The following is a 14,857-nucleotide window of genomic DNA, read 5'->3' as shown; positions in this document are numbered from 1 at the left end:
AGGCAGGGAGAGGAGTTCTTGTATTTTTGGGAAACCGCATGTCTTTTGGGCCAAGCCCAAGGCTTCTGGCTACCATGGTTGGCCAAGTTCTTCCTCCAGTGTGGGAGAGGCAGGGCCCAGCCCTGGGCCTTACCCAAGGGTGCCACCATCTCCATCCGCGGACTAAAGATGGCTGGAGAGGAGTGGCTTTCCGAGAGGGATATCTGTACCCCAACCTCCATGTTCCCCTGGCTCAGGGTTCACCCAGCTGTCTCCCCATAACATAGGCCCTCCAAGCCCAGCTGCTGACCTTGATGTAACCCATTCCTGAGGACCAGGAGGGGGTGAAGAGGGGAATGTCCTGTCATGATTTTGTATACAGCCTGCCCTGCTTCAAGCGATTGGAGTTCCTCTTTAGGGCCTTGTTGCCTGGAGAACTGGGCCCCTCAGCTCTCATCCCTTATCATGGACAGCCATGGGCAGGAGCTGAAGAGGTGCATGCCTACAGCCATGCCTCTGGGCCTGGTCTCCTCCCTGGCATGAGCAGAAGTGGACAGAAAGACAGACAGGCTCTCCCACCAGGGACTGACACCACCATCGGCCCCAATGGTGCCAACATGAGGAAAGGTATACAAGCTCATGTGCGAGTGTGTGTGTGTGTGTGTGTGTGTGTGTGTGTGAGAGAGAGAGAGAGAGAGAGAGAAAGAGAGAAAGAGATAGGGGTTTTCAGCTATGTTCTGTGGATGTCATCCAAGAGGTATCAATAGGAAAGGCTCAGAAGCCTCCAGCTGGCGCCTGGCCTGCGCACTGGGACCAGGGTGGGGCCTGCGGCACCTCCCCTAACCCCATCCTCGAGGGGTGTTGTCTCCTGAGGGTTTTCACGCCCATGCTGTTCTCTCCACAGCAGGTCAGCCTATGAACACATCCTTACAGCCTGCTGTTCCAGGCCTGTGTGAACACTGCCCAGACACACACACACACACACACACACACTGCTGGGACACAGAGACCACCTTCCCTTTAACCTACCCCTGTTGTGAGCCTAGAACTAAGTCACTGCCCTCTGTGAAGGAGGACGCAGGACCTAAGAGCCTGAGAAGCCCACCCTGGGCCTTCAGGGCAGTCAGCAGAAGCGGGATTTGAATCTGGGTCTCCCTGCATCTCCAGACCCACCATAGCCACCACACTGGGGAACAGAGACTCCCTTAGTCCTCAGCAACCCTGAAAGGAGGTTTGGGACGAAAGCCCTGGGCATTGGCTTTTGGGGTTTAGAGAGGCCGACCTTAGGGCCAGGCAGAGACCCTGTTCTTGGCGACCCCTGCCCTGTGCTCAGGGGGTGGTCTTTCTGTCCTAAGGACCCCTCTAGCCTCCTCATGCTGGGCTCAGTGTTTTACTGAGCACATGCCATGGGTTCTTTGTTAGTACCGGGGAGGTGGGCAGGATGGAGTGGTTGGAGGTCCCAGGAGAGGGGCTGTGGGGGCCACCCTGCCATAAGGTGGTAGAAGGAAGGAAGGCCCGGTTGCTTTTCTGACTCTCGCCCCAGCTGCTGCTCACCACATCGCACTAGTTCAATGTTCTCTCAGTTCCAATCCCTGAAAATGAAAGTGAATGAAAAGGAAATTGCTAGTTCTAAGCTTAAAGGGCAGGAGGTTGGGGGATGGGCAGACTGGCTGCTGGAAGGGGTCCAGCCCCTGGCTCTTGAGATGGCAAAGGCCCTGGGTTCCCACCCAACAGCCTCCTGGGGAGGAACGTCACCCTCACTGAGGAGTAGGCTGAGTTTGAGCCCATTCTCTGCTCTCCAGGCTCCACTGAAGGCAGCAAACACGTAGTGTACGTTGGATCAAATTTAAGCCATTGCTATAAATACAATTCAGATTAAAGGCTAATTTATTTTCACTTTTCCAGCTGCAGTTGGTTTGAAGCTTCAGTGACCTGACCCAGCTATTTCAGAGGTGGAGGTCTTTTCTAGTTCCTTCTGCTACATCTACATCGCCTGCAGAAGCTTCCACTCTCCTCTTGCCCCCTTCTCCCTGCTCCCTCCTTCCCCAGTCTCACAACAGCCCTGGACTTGAAGATGAGGGTCTGTTCTAGGTGGGTGGGAAAGATGTCACCTTGTTCTGTGTAGCACAGAGGAAGTGAGAAGCTAGCTCCTGGTCCCTGTGTCCCTGTGCAGTGGAAACCAGGCCACTGTGCAGAGTTGTTTAGGATTCTCATTAAGGGACCTGTGTGTGCTTGAAGGTCAGAGGCAAGACAAGGCTCTCCAGGGCACTCGGAGAAGCACCTCCTGGATTTGAAACATGCCCTGCCACACCCACGTTATTTTTCTTCCCAGCTTTACTAAGTGGGATTGACAAATAAAAATTGTACATATTTAGGTGTACAACATGATGTTTGGATACATGTGTATATTATGAAATGATTAACACAAGCTAATTAACATAGCCATTACCTCATATAGTTACCGCTAGTTTTGGTGTGGTGAGAACACTTAAGATCTCTTAGCAAATTTCAAGTACACAATACATTATTTTTTATTTATTTTTTTTTTGCGGTACGCGGGCCTCTCACTGCTGTGGCCTCTCCCGTTGTGGAGCACAGGCTCCGGACGCGCAGGCTCAGCGGCCATGGCTCATGGGCCCAGCCGCTCCGCGGCATGTGGGATCTTCCCGGACCGGGGCACGAACCCGTGTCCCCTGCATCGGCAGGTGGACTCTCAACCACTGCGCCACCAGGGAAGCCCGCATGTGTCTTTTTGAGTTATGGTTTTCTCTGGGTATATGCCCAGTAGTGGGATTGCTGGGTCATATGGTAGTTCTATTTTTAGTTTTTTAAGGAACTTCCATACTGTTCTCCACAGTGGCTGTATCAACTTACATTCCCACCAACAGTGCAAGAGTGTTCCCTTTTCTTCACATCTTCTCCCGCATTTATTGTTTGTAGATTTTTTGATGATGGCCATTCAGACTGGTGTGAGGTGATACCTCATTGTAGTTTTGATTTGCATTTCTCTAATAATTACTGATGTTGAACATCTTTTAATGTGCCTCTTGGTCACCTGTATGTCTTCTTTGGAGAAATGTCTATTTAGGTCTTTCACCCATTTTTGGATTGGGTTGTCTGTTTTTTTGATATTCAGTTCCATGAGCTGTTTGTATATTTTGCAGATTAATCATCTGTCTGTTGCTTCATTTGCAAATATTTTCTCCCATTCTGAGCGTTGTCTTTTTGTCTTGTTTATGGTTTCCTTTGCTGTGCAAAAAGCTTTTAAGTTTAATTAGGTCCCATTTGTTTATTTTTGGTTTTATTTTCATTGCTCTAGGAGGTGGGTCAAAAAAGATCTTGCTGTGGTTTATGTCAAAGAGTGTTCTGCCTATGTTTCCTCTAAGAGTTTTATAGTGTCCAGACTTACATTTAGGTCTTTAATCCATTTCGAGTTTATTTTTGTGTATGGTGTTTGGGAGTGTTCTAATTTCATTCTTTTACATGTAGCTGTCCAGTTTTTCCAGCACCGCTTATTGAAGAGGCTGTCTTTTCTCCAAGTATATTTTTGCTTCTTTTGTCATAGATTAAGTGACCATAGGTGTGTGGGTTTATCTGTGGGATTTCTATTCTGTTCCACTGATCTATATTTCTGTCTTTGTGCCAGTATCATACTATCTTGATTACTGAGCTTTGTAGTATAGTCTGAAGTCAGGGAGCCTGATTCCTCCAGCTCCATTTTTCTTTCTCAAGATTGCTTTGGCTAGTCAGGGTCTTTTCTGTTTCCATACAAATTGTAAAATTTTTGTTCTAATTCTGTGAAGAATGCCATTGGTAATTTGATAGTGATTGCACTGAATCTGTAGATTGCTTTGGGTAGTAGAGTCATTTTCACAATGTTGATTCTTCCAATCCAAGAACATGGTATACTTCTCCATCTGTTTGTGTCATCTTTGATTTTTTTCAACAGTGTTTTAAAGTTTTGTGAGTACAGGTCTTTTGCCTCCTTAGGTAGGTTTATTCCTAGATATTTATTTTTTTGTTGCAATAGTAAATGGGATTGTTTCATTAATTCCTATTTCTGATCTTTCGTTGTTAGTGTATAAGAATGTGAGAGTTTTCTGTGCATTAATTTTGTATCCTGCAACTTTACCAAATTCATTGATTAGCTCTAGTAGTTTTCTGGTGGCATCTTCTTTTCTATGTATAGTATCATGTCATCTGCAAACAGTGACAGTTTTACTTCTTTTCTGATTTGGATTCCTTTCATTTCTTTTTCTTCTCTGATTGCTGTGTCTAGGACTTCCAAAACAATGTTGAACAAGAGTGGCGAGAGTGGACATCCTTGTCTTGTTCCTGATCTTAGAGGAAATGCTTTCAGTTTTTCACCATTGAGAATGATGTTGGCTATGGGTTTGCCATATATGGCCTTTATTATGTTGAGGTAGGGTCCCTCTATGCCCACTTTCTGGAGAGTTTTTATTGTAAATGGTGTTGAATTTTGTCAAAAGCTTTTTCTGCTTCAATCGATCTGGTCGTGTGGTTTTTATTCTTTAATCTATTAATATGGTGTATCACATTGATTGATTTGTGTATATTGAAGAATCTTTGCATTCCTGGGATAAATCTCACTTGATTATGGTGTATGATCCTTTTAATGTGTTGTTGGATTCTGTTTGCTAATATTTTGTTGAGGATATTTGCCTCTACGTTCATCAGTGATATTGGTCTGTAATTTTTTTTGTGTTATTTGTGTGTGGTTTTGGTATCAGGGTGATGGTGGCCTCCCTCTGCAATTTTTTGGAAAAGTTTGAGAAGGATAGGTGTTAGCTCTTCTCTAAATGTTTGATAGAATTCGCCTGTGAAGCCATTTGGTCCTGGACTTTTGTTGTTGGAAGGTTTTTAATTACAGTTTGAAATTCATTACTTGTGATTCGTCTGTTTATATTTTCTAATTCTTACTTGTTCAGACTTGGAAGGTTGTACCTTTCCAAAAATTTGTCCATTTCTTCCAGGTTGTCCATTCTACTGGCATGTAGTTGCTTGTAGTAGTCTCTTTATGATCCTTTGTATTTCTGCAGTGTCAGTTATAATTTCTCCTTTTTCATTTCTAGTTTTATTGATTTGAGTCCTCTCCCTTTTTTTCTTGATGAGTCTGGCTAAATGTTTATCAATTTTGTTTATCTTCTCAAAGAACCAACTTTTAGTTTTATTGATCTTTGCTATTGTTTTCATTTCTATTTCGTTTATTTCTGCTCTGATATTTATGATTTTTTTCCTTCTGCTAACTTTGGGTTTTCTTTGTTCTTCTTTCTCTAGTTGGTTTAGGTATAAGGTTAGATGTTTACCTGAGATTTTTTTGTTTCTTGAGGTGAGATTGAATTGCTTTAAACTTCCCTCTTAGAACTGCTTTTGCTGCATCCCATAGGTTTTGGGTCATCATGTTTTCATTGTCATTTGTTTCTATGGATTTTTAAATTTCCTCTTTGATTTGCTCAGTGATCTCTTGGTTATTTAGCAACACACTGTTTAACCTCCATGCGTTTGTGTTTTTTACAGTTTTTTTATTTTTGTAATTGATTTCTAATCTCAGAGTTGTGGTCAGAAAAGATGCTTGATATGATTTCAATTTTCTTAAGTTTTCTAAGGCTTGATTCATGATGCTAGATGTGATCTGTCCTGGAGAATGTTCCATGTGCACTTGAGAAGAAAGTGTATCCTGCCACTTTGGGTGAAATGTCCTATAAATATCAATTAAATCTATCTGGTCTTTTGTGTCATTTAAAACTTGTATTTTCTTATTTATTTTCTGTCTGGATGATCTGTCCATTGGTGTAAGTGGGTTGTTAACACCCCCCACTAATATTGTGTTACTGTTGAATTCCCCTTTTATGGCTGTTAGCATTTGCCCTATGTATTAAGGTGCTCCTATGTTGGGTGCATAAATATTTATACTTGTTATATCTTCTTCTTGGATTGATCTCTTGATCATTATGTAGTGTCTTTCCTTACCTCTTGTAACAGTCTTTATTTTAAAGTCTATTTTATCTGATATGAGTATTGCTACTCCAGCTTTCTTTTGATTTCCATTTTCATGGAGTATCTTTTTCCATCCCCTCACTTTCAGTCTGTATGTGTCCCTAAATCTGAAGTGGGTCCCTTGTAGACAGCATATATATGGGTCTTGTTTTTGTATCCATTCCACCAGTCCATTGGAGCATTTAATCCATTTACATTCAAGGTAATTACCAATATGTATGTTCCTATTACCATTTTGTTAATTGTTTGGGGTTTGTTTTTGTGGGTCTTTTTCTTCTCTGTGTTTAGCAGTTGTTGTAAAGCTGGTTTGGTGGTGCTGAATTCTCTTAGCTTTTGCTTGTCTGTGAAACTTTCGATTTCTCTGCCAAATCTGAATGAGATCCTTGCTGGGTAGAGTAATCTTGGTTGTAGGTTTTCCTTTTCAATACTTTAAATATATCCTGCCACTCTCTTCTGGTCTGCAAAGTTTCTGCTGAAAAATCTGCTGATAACCTTAGGGGGATTCCCTTGAATATTTTTTCCTCTTGCTGCTTTTATTTTTACTTTTTAGAGGTTAATGATTTTTATTTTTTTTGGTTGTGTTGGGTCTTCATTGCTGTGCGTGGGCTTTCTCTAGTTGCGGTGAGCAGGGGCTGCTCTTCGTTGCAGTGTGCAGGCTTCTCACTGGGGTGGCTTCTCTTGTTGTGGAGCGTCGGCTCTAGGCACGTGGGCTTCAGTAGTTGTGGCATGTGGGCTCCGTAATTGTGGCTCACAGGCTCTAGAACACAGGCTCAGTTGTTGTGGTGCAGGGGCTTAGTTGCTCTGCGGCATGTGGGACTTGCCTGGGCCAGGGATCGAACCTGTGTCCCCTGCATTGGCAGGCGGACTCTTAACCACTGCACCACAAAAGAAGTCTCCCTTGCTGCTTTTAATATTTTTTCTTTGAAATTAATTTTTGTTAGTTTTAATAATATGTGTCTTGGTGTGTTTCTCCTAGGGTTTATCCTGTATGGGACTCTCTGTGCTTCCTGGACTTGGGTGGCTATTTCCTTTCTCATGTTAGGGAAGTTTTTGACTACAATCTCTTCAAATATTTTCTCATACCCTTTTTCTTTCTTTTCTTCTTCTGGGACCCCTATAATTCGAATGTTGTGCATTTAATGTTGTCCCAGAAGTCTCTGAGACTGTCCTCAATTCTTTGCATTCTTTTTTTCTTTATTCTGTTCCTCGAAAGTTATTTCCACCCTTCTATCTTCCAGCTCACTTATTCATTCTTCTACCTCAGTTATTCCATTATTGATTCCTTCTAGTGTATGTTTCATTTCAGTTATTGTGTTGTTCATCACTGTTTGTTCTTTAGTTCTTCTAGGTCTTTATTAAACATTTCTTGTATTTTCTTGATCCATGCCTCCATTCTATTTCCGAGATTTTGGATCATCTTTACTATCATTACTCTGAATTCTTTTTCAGGTAGGTTGCCTATTTCCTGTTCATTTATTTGGTCTTGGTAAGTTTTTACCTTGCTCCTTCATCTGTAACATATTTTTTTGTTGTTTCATTTTTTGATGGGTGGGGCTGTGTTCCTGTCTGACTGGTTGTTTGGCCTGAGGCTTACAGCACTGGAGTTTGCAGGCAGTTGGGTAGAGCTGGGTCTTGGTGCTGAGATGAGGACCTCTGGGAGACCTCACTCTGATGAATATTCCTTGGGGTCTGAGGTTCTCTGTTAGTCCAGTGGTTTGGACTCAGTGCTCCCACCACAGGAGTTCAGGCCCAACCCCTGGTCTGGTAGCTTGGGGGTTCCTCCTGTCCCCTTAGGTGTTTGGGGTCCCCCACCAGTGCCTGTTAGGTACCCTAGTTGTGAGCAGATGTGAACTCCATGTCCTCCTACTCCACCATCTTGAGTCCACCCTTGCCTCTGGCTTATTTCATTTAGCATAATGTCCTCCAGTGTTGCAACCTCTAATGTTGCAAATGAAGGATTTCCTTCTTTTTCTAAAAGCTGAATAATATCCCTGTGTATATATATACCATTTATTTTTTATCCATTCATCTGTTGATAGACACTTAGGTTATTTTCATATCTAGGCTACTAGAAATGATGCTGCAGTGAACATGGTGGTGCAGATATCTCTTCAAGATATCGATTTTATTTTCTTTGGATATATACCCAGAAGTGGGATTGCTGGATTATATAGTAGTTCTCTTTTAAATTCTTTTTTGAGGAAACTCCATACTGTTTTCCATAACAGCTGTACCAATTTACATTCCCACCAACAGTATATGTTTCTGTTATCCACATTCACACCAACACTTGTTATCTCTTGACTTTTTATAATAAAACCATTCTAAGGGGTGTGAGGTGATATCTCATTGTGGTTTTGATTCGCATTTCCTTGTGATTAGTGATGTTGAGCATCTTTTCATATACCTGATGGCTATTGTCTGTAGTGGTAGTAGTTGTTGTTTATTTTTGCTTTTGTTGCCTGTGCTTTTGGTATCAAATCCAAAAATTCATCACCAAGACCAATGTCAACGAGTTTTCTTCTAGGAGTTTTATAATTTCAGGGCTAACATTTAAGTCCTAAATCCACTTTGAGTTGATTTTTGTGTCCAGTGTAAAACAAGGGGCCAATTTTATTCTTTTGCATATGGATATTCGATTTTCCCAAGATCATTTATTGAAGAGACAATCCTTGCCCATTGTATATTCTTGGTGATTTTGTCAAAGATTAGTTGATCATCATATATGAGTGGGTTTATTTCTGGGCTCTCAATTCTGTCCCACAAGTCTGTCTGGTTTTGTTTTGTTTTTTTTTCTGGAATCATACTGTTTTGATTTCTATATATTTTTAATATAGTTTGATATCAGGAAGTGTAATGCCTCCAGCTTTGTTCTTCTTGCTTGAGATTTCTTTAGCTATTTGGGATCTTGTGGTTCCATATAAAATTAGGATTTTTTTTCTCTTTCTGTGGAATACACCACTGGAATTTTGATAGGGGTTGCACTGAATCTGTAGATTGCTATGAATATTTTAACAATATTAATTATTCCAATCCAGGAACATTGGATATCTTTCTATTTATTCCTGTCTTTTTCAGTTTCTTTAATCAATGTTCTATAGTTTTCAGTGTACAGATCTTTCATCTCTTTGGTTAAATTTATTTTTAAGTATTTTACTCTTTTAAATGCTATTGAATATGGAAATATTTTCTTAATTTCATTTTTAGATAGTTTGTTTTTGGTGTATAGAAACACAACTAACTTTTGTATGTTGATTTTGTATCCTGAAACTTAAATGAACTTGTTTATTAGTTTTAGCAGTTTTGTGTGTGTGTGTGTGTGTTTGTGTGTGTGTGTGTAATCTTTAGTGTTTTCTATATATATATAATCATGTTAGTTGCAAACAGAGGCCATCTTACTTCTTCCTTTCCTATTTGGATGCCTCTAATTTCTTTTTCTTGCCTAATTGCTCTTGATAGGACTTCCAGTACTATGTTGAATAGTAGTGGTGACAGTAATATCCTTGTCTTGTTGAGTATGATGTTAGCTGTGGGCTTGTCATATACAACTTTTATTATGTTGACAGCTTTTTTTTTTTAATCATGAAATGTTGTTGAATTTTGTCACATGATTTTCCTGCATCTATTGAGATTACTATATGATATTTATCCTTCATTCTGTTAATGTAGTATATCACATTGATTTGCATATGTTGGACCATCCTTGCAACCCAGGGATAAATCCCATTTGATCATGGTATATGATCTTTTGAATTCGGTTGAATTTGGTTTGCCAGTATTTTGTTGAGGATTTTTACATCTATGTTCAGAGATATTGGCCTATAATTTTCTTTTCTTGCAGTGTCCTTATCTGTCTTCAGTATCAGGGTAATGCTGACTTTGTAAAATGAGTCTGGAAGTGTTCTTTCCTTTTCAATTTTTGGGAAAAGTTTGAGAAGGATTGGTATTAATTCATTAAATCTTTGGGAGAATTCACCAGTGAAGCCACCTGGTCCTGGACTTTTCTTTGTTGGGAGATTTTTGAATACTGATTCAATCTCCTTACTTTTTATTGTCTGTTCAGATTTTCTATTTCTTCATGATTCAGTCTTGGTAGATTGCATGTCTCTAGGAATTTACCTATTTCTTCTAGGTTATCCAATTTGTTGGGGGTATAATTGTTCATTCTAGTCTCTCATGATCCTTTGTATTTCAGTGGTATCAGTTGTAATGTCTCCTCATTCATTTCTGATTTATTTATTTGAGTCTTCTGTTTTTTTCCTTAGTATAGCTAAGTGTTTGTCAATATTGTTTATTTTTTCAAAAAGCAAGCTCACTTTTGATTTTTCTATGGTTTTTCTAGTCCATTGTTTACTTCTGCTCTGACCTTTGTTATTTTGTTCTTTATGCTAACTTTGGTCTTATTATATTCTTTTTATTCTAGTTCCTTGAGGTGTAAAGTTAGATTATTTGAGATATTTCTTTTTCTTAATGTAGGTGTTTATCACTATAAACTTCCCCCTTAGAGCTGCGTTGCATCCCATAAGTTTTGATATGTTGTGTTTCCATTTTTTGTTTGTTTCAAGATATTTTTAAAATTTCTCTTTTGATTTCTTCTTTGACCAGTGGTTGCTCAGGCATGTGTTGTTGAATTTTCACATATCTGTGAATTTTCCAGGTTTCCTTATCTTATTGATGTCTAATTTCTTACTATTGTGGTTATAAAAAATACTATAATTTCGATCTTTTAAATTTGTTATGACTTGTTTTGTGACCTAACATATGATCTACCCTGGAGAATATTTCATGTGCACTTAAGAATGTGTACTTTGCTGCTGTTGGATAGAATGTTTTGTATTTGTCTGTTAGGCAGATTTGATCTAAAGTGTAGTTCAAGTCCAATGTTTCTTTAATGATCTTCTGTCTGGGTGTTTTACCCATTGTTGCAATGGGGTATTCGAGTCCCCTACTATTATTGTATTTCTGTCTACTTCTCCTTTCAGATCTGTTAATATTTGCTTTATATATTTTGGTGCTCTGATGTTGGGTTCATGTATATTTCCAATTGTTATATCTTCTTAATGAATTCACCCCTTTGTCACTGTATAATGACCTTATTTGTCTTTTGTTACAGTCTTTGTCTTAAAGTCTGTTTTGTCTGCTATAAGTAAGTATAGCTACCCCTGTTCTTTTTTGGTTTCTATTGCCTAAAATACCTTTTTCCATCCCTTCACTTTCAGCATATGTGTGCTTTAAAGCTGAAGTGAGTCTCTTGTAAGAGCATATAGTTGGGTCTTATTTTTTATTTATTCAGCCACTCATTGTTTTTTTGATTGGAGAATTATATATATATATATAAAATATATCTATAATCATATATTTAAAGTATAGTTGATGTACAATATTATATAAGTTACAGGTGTACAATATAGTGATTCACAATTTTAAAGGTTATACTCCATTTACAGTTCTTATAAAATATTATATTTCTATTTAAAGTAATTATTGATAGGTAAGGACTATTGCCATCTTTTCCATTATTTTCTAGCTTTTTTGTCGTTCTTTCATTCTTTTTTTTTTTTTTTTTTGCGGTACACGGGCCTCTCACTGTTGTGGCCTCTCCTGTTGCAGAGCACAGGCTCTGGACGTGCAGGCCCAGCGGCCATGGCTCACGGGCCCAGCCGCTCCGTGGCATGTGGGATCCTCCTGGACTGGGGCACAAACTCGTGTCCCCTGCATCAGCAGGTGGACTCTCAACCACTGCACCACCAGGGAAGCCCTCATTTTTTCATTCTTTTCTTCCTCTCTTACTGTCTTTCTTTGTGATTTTTATTTTTGCAGTGTTATGCTTGGATTTCTTTCTCTTTAACCTTTGTGTTATCTACTACAGGTTTATTCTTTGTAGTTACCAGGAGGCTTACAGAAAACATCTTATAACAACCTATCTTAAGGTGATAAGAACACATATAAAAACTCTACCTACAGTGGGCCATGACGCAGACCATGGGCTCCCATCTGGGTCTCCTTTTTGCAGTCCCCAGGGTGGGGAAGGGAAGTCCTAGAGGTGCATGGCCCATGGGATGGTGTCAGGCCATCCCTGACCTCCCAAATTGCAGCTCTGTGTCACCCCTTGAAGGTTTGCTTTTGCAGAATCACACAGGTGTGCCCAGCAAGGCACCTGTGCTGATCTTTCTTCCCACTACTCACTTCTTCTGGGTCCTTTGTGGGTACAGGGAAGGTGGGGGTGTCTATCCTGGAGTGGGGTGGCTTGGAAATGATGTTGTCATACTCTGGATCTTTCTGGCCCTTAGGTCAGAGAAATGGGGGATTTCCAGCATTTTAAGACAGCAAAACCAAAGCATCTCCATGGCCATCCCTCTGCCTTCAGTTAACTCTGGGATTGTGAGCATTTCCTGGGTGTGAGTCTGGGAGCCAGCTATGTGCATGCTATTGGGCTCACATGTTACTGTCTGTACACTGTTGATGCCCAATTTATCTGGCTCATGAATCTATTAAACATGAAAAAATAACCCATCTCTAAATATTAATACACTTCTTATATACCTAACACATAACACCTGAGTATTGGCAATTTTCCCCAATTAAACATTATTTAAATTTTATTGAATCCTACTTATAAACAATTGAAATTGAAGTCTAAAATACAGACCACCTTCAGTGCTTTGAACATGCTAAGAAACAGTCGAGTGCTGTACTCACTATAAAACTGTGATCCAAATGCTACCTACTGCCTTAGATTCACCTTTTTCTTCCTTGTTCTGCACTAACCTTCTTCTTATTCATATTCATAGTTCTTCCTATGGTTTCTGAGCCTTTCTAGGGTTGCAACGTATGAGTTCTGCACTCTAATATGGGAGAAGGGGGTTTCCTTACACCACCAAGTAATTCTCTGACACCAGCTGGAGGTCTTACAATTCAATTCAAATCTGACACTATCTACCAAGAGATAGCATCAGATTCCTAAAAGACTGCCATCCCCTTGCCCCCGACACACATTCCAGATGCCAATTGCAAGTCCAGGTCATCATCTGCGCTTTTAACCGACTGGCTGTAGATTGGAGGTTCCAATGAGCCCCACCTTGGGTTCGACTGATTTGCTAGAGTGGCTCACAAAACTCAGAGAAGCATATTACTTACTAGATTATCAGTTTATTATAAAAGTATGTAACTCAAGAACAGCCAGGTTCTTGATGTATAGGGCAAGGCACAGGGAAAGAGTGTGGAGCTTCCATGCCCTCTCTGGGTGCACCCACCCTTCCCAAACTTCCATATGTTCACCAACCCAGAAGCTCTTCAACTCTGTCCTTTTGGGTTTTTATGGAGACTTCATTACAAAGGTATGATTGATTAAATCATGGGCCATTCCTGATTGATTCAAACTGTAGCCCTTCTCCCCTCCCTGTAGGTCAGGAGGTGGGACTGAAAATTCCAACTCTCTAATCACATGGATCACATGGTTCGTTCTCCTGGCAGCCAGCCCCTACCCTTAGGTGCATCCAAAAGTCACTCATTAACATAAAAAAAGACACCTTTATCCCTCTTATCACATAGGAAATTCCAAGGGTTTTAGGAACTCTGTGCCAGAAACTGAGACAAAGATTAAATACACATTTCTTATTATAAATCACATCACAGGATGCTATTTCCAGACCCCAGTGAGAAAAGATCTCAGATGCTGATAATGGAGGACCTGGGCTGTGGATAATTCCCTTGGGCAGGGCTTCTGGCAGCTCCTCCCAAGGTGACTGCACAAGCTTCATGAAGCCTTTGCTCACTGAATCTGTAGGACATTTCAAGCTCAAGCTTTTCATGAAGCTTTGTGTTTTTTGTAGTCCACCTCCCAAAGTGAGGCATTCTTTAACTGCCATTTGTCCCACCCACAGGCTATGATGATCTGCTCTGCTAGCATCATGAGAAACACATCTTGTTCACATCTTCCAGAAAGGACAACTTGAGGTTCCTTTCCAGGCAGAAGGGTGAGGGTGCAGGCCCCTCTCCTCTTGGATCTGCCCACCACTCACGGCAGACCCTGTTTCTAGCTGGTCATCAAGGGCAATAGTCATCTCCTTTCAAGATGACTTTTCCTGAGTTTGTGTTTTCCTCTTACACAGATTTAAAAAATGTTTTTTATTATTATTATTTTTTATTTTCAAAAACAACTTTATTCATGACACATATTAAATAAAAAACTCCCTCCCCCTGGAAATGAGCTAAAAAAATAAACAAAATCCACCTCCCACCTCCCTGTCCCCACTTCCTCCCATTCCCTCCAAATAAAAGGGAAAAAAAGGAAAACAAAACAAAAAACTGAAAAACAAAAAACACCCCCAAATCCCCCAAAACAAGGTAGTGCATTTCCCCAGGGGAAAGGGGAATTTACACTGGAACTGCTGGGAGCAGATCAGAGATCTTCTGGCTACAGAAACCTGCAAAGAAAGACACTCAAAACAGAAAAAGAAACACAAAAGGAAACAAAATAGATCACCAGGCAATCTGGAGGGGCAGGGAGCCAGAAAAGAAGGGTGGGGTGGGTGGTAGACCTGGCAGGACAGGAACAGGCAGGAGGGGACTGTGAAAGCTAGGGAGAAGATGGAGGGAAGGTAACAAGCAGAACAGTTTGGTGTCCTTGCAGAGCCCTGGGTAAAAAAACCCCTCCTACCACCCATGCCCACCTACCCTTGAGCAGCCCACAAGGGGGCAAAGGGGGACAGGGAAACAGGGGGAGCAGCTTGCACGGTTGAGACGTGTCCATGGCGAATCCCCAGAGCGAATGAGCAGCCCCCTGCCCCACTCCCTGGGCCTTCCCTTACTCCCCAAAGCAGGTCCCTCCTCAGCAGTTAGTTATGGGATTCTCCCCCCT

At 40.9% G+C, this 14,857-nt stretch overlaps 1 pseudogene; it reads right to left on the bottom strand.

Moving 5' to 3' along the window:
- Window positions 1-705: 705 nt before the first annotated feature.
- The window catches only part of LOC149750019 (polyadenylate-binding protein 2 pseudogene), a 28,251-nt pseudogene continuing 14,099 nt past the window's right edge, over window positions 706-14,857 (bottom strand).

The sequence above is a fragment of the Delphinapterus leucas genome, chromosome 2 (assembly GCF_059928025.1).
Source record: "Delphinapterus leucas isolate spDelLeu-1000000601 "Yukka" chromosome 2, BTC_Dleu_Yukka2, whole genome shotgun sequence".
In the NCBI taxonomy this organism is placed as follows: domain Eukaryota; kingdom Metazoa; phylum Chordata; class Mammalia; order Artiodactyla; family Monodontidae; genus Delphinapterus; species Delphinapterus leucas.
The sequence above is the reverse complement of the archived record's forward strand: the minus strand, read 5'-3'. Positions and strand labels throughout refer to the sequence as shown.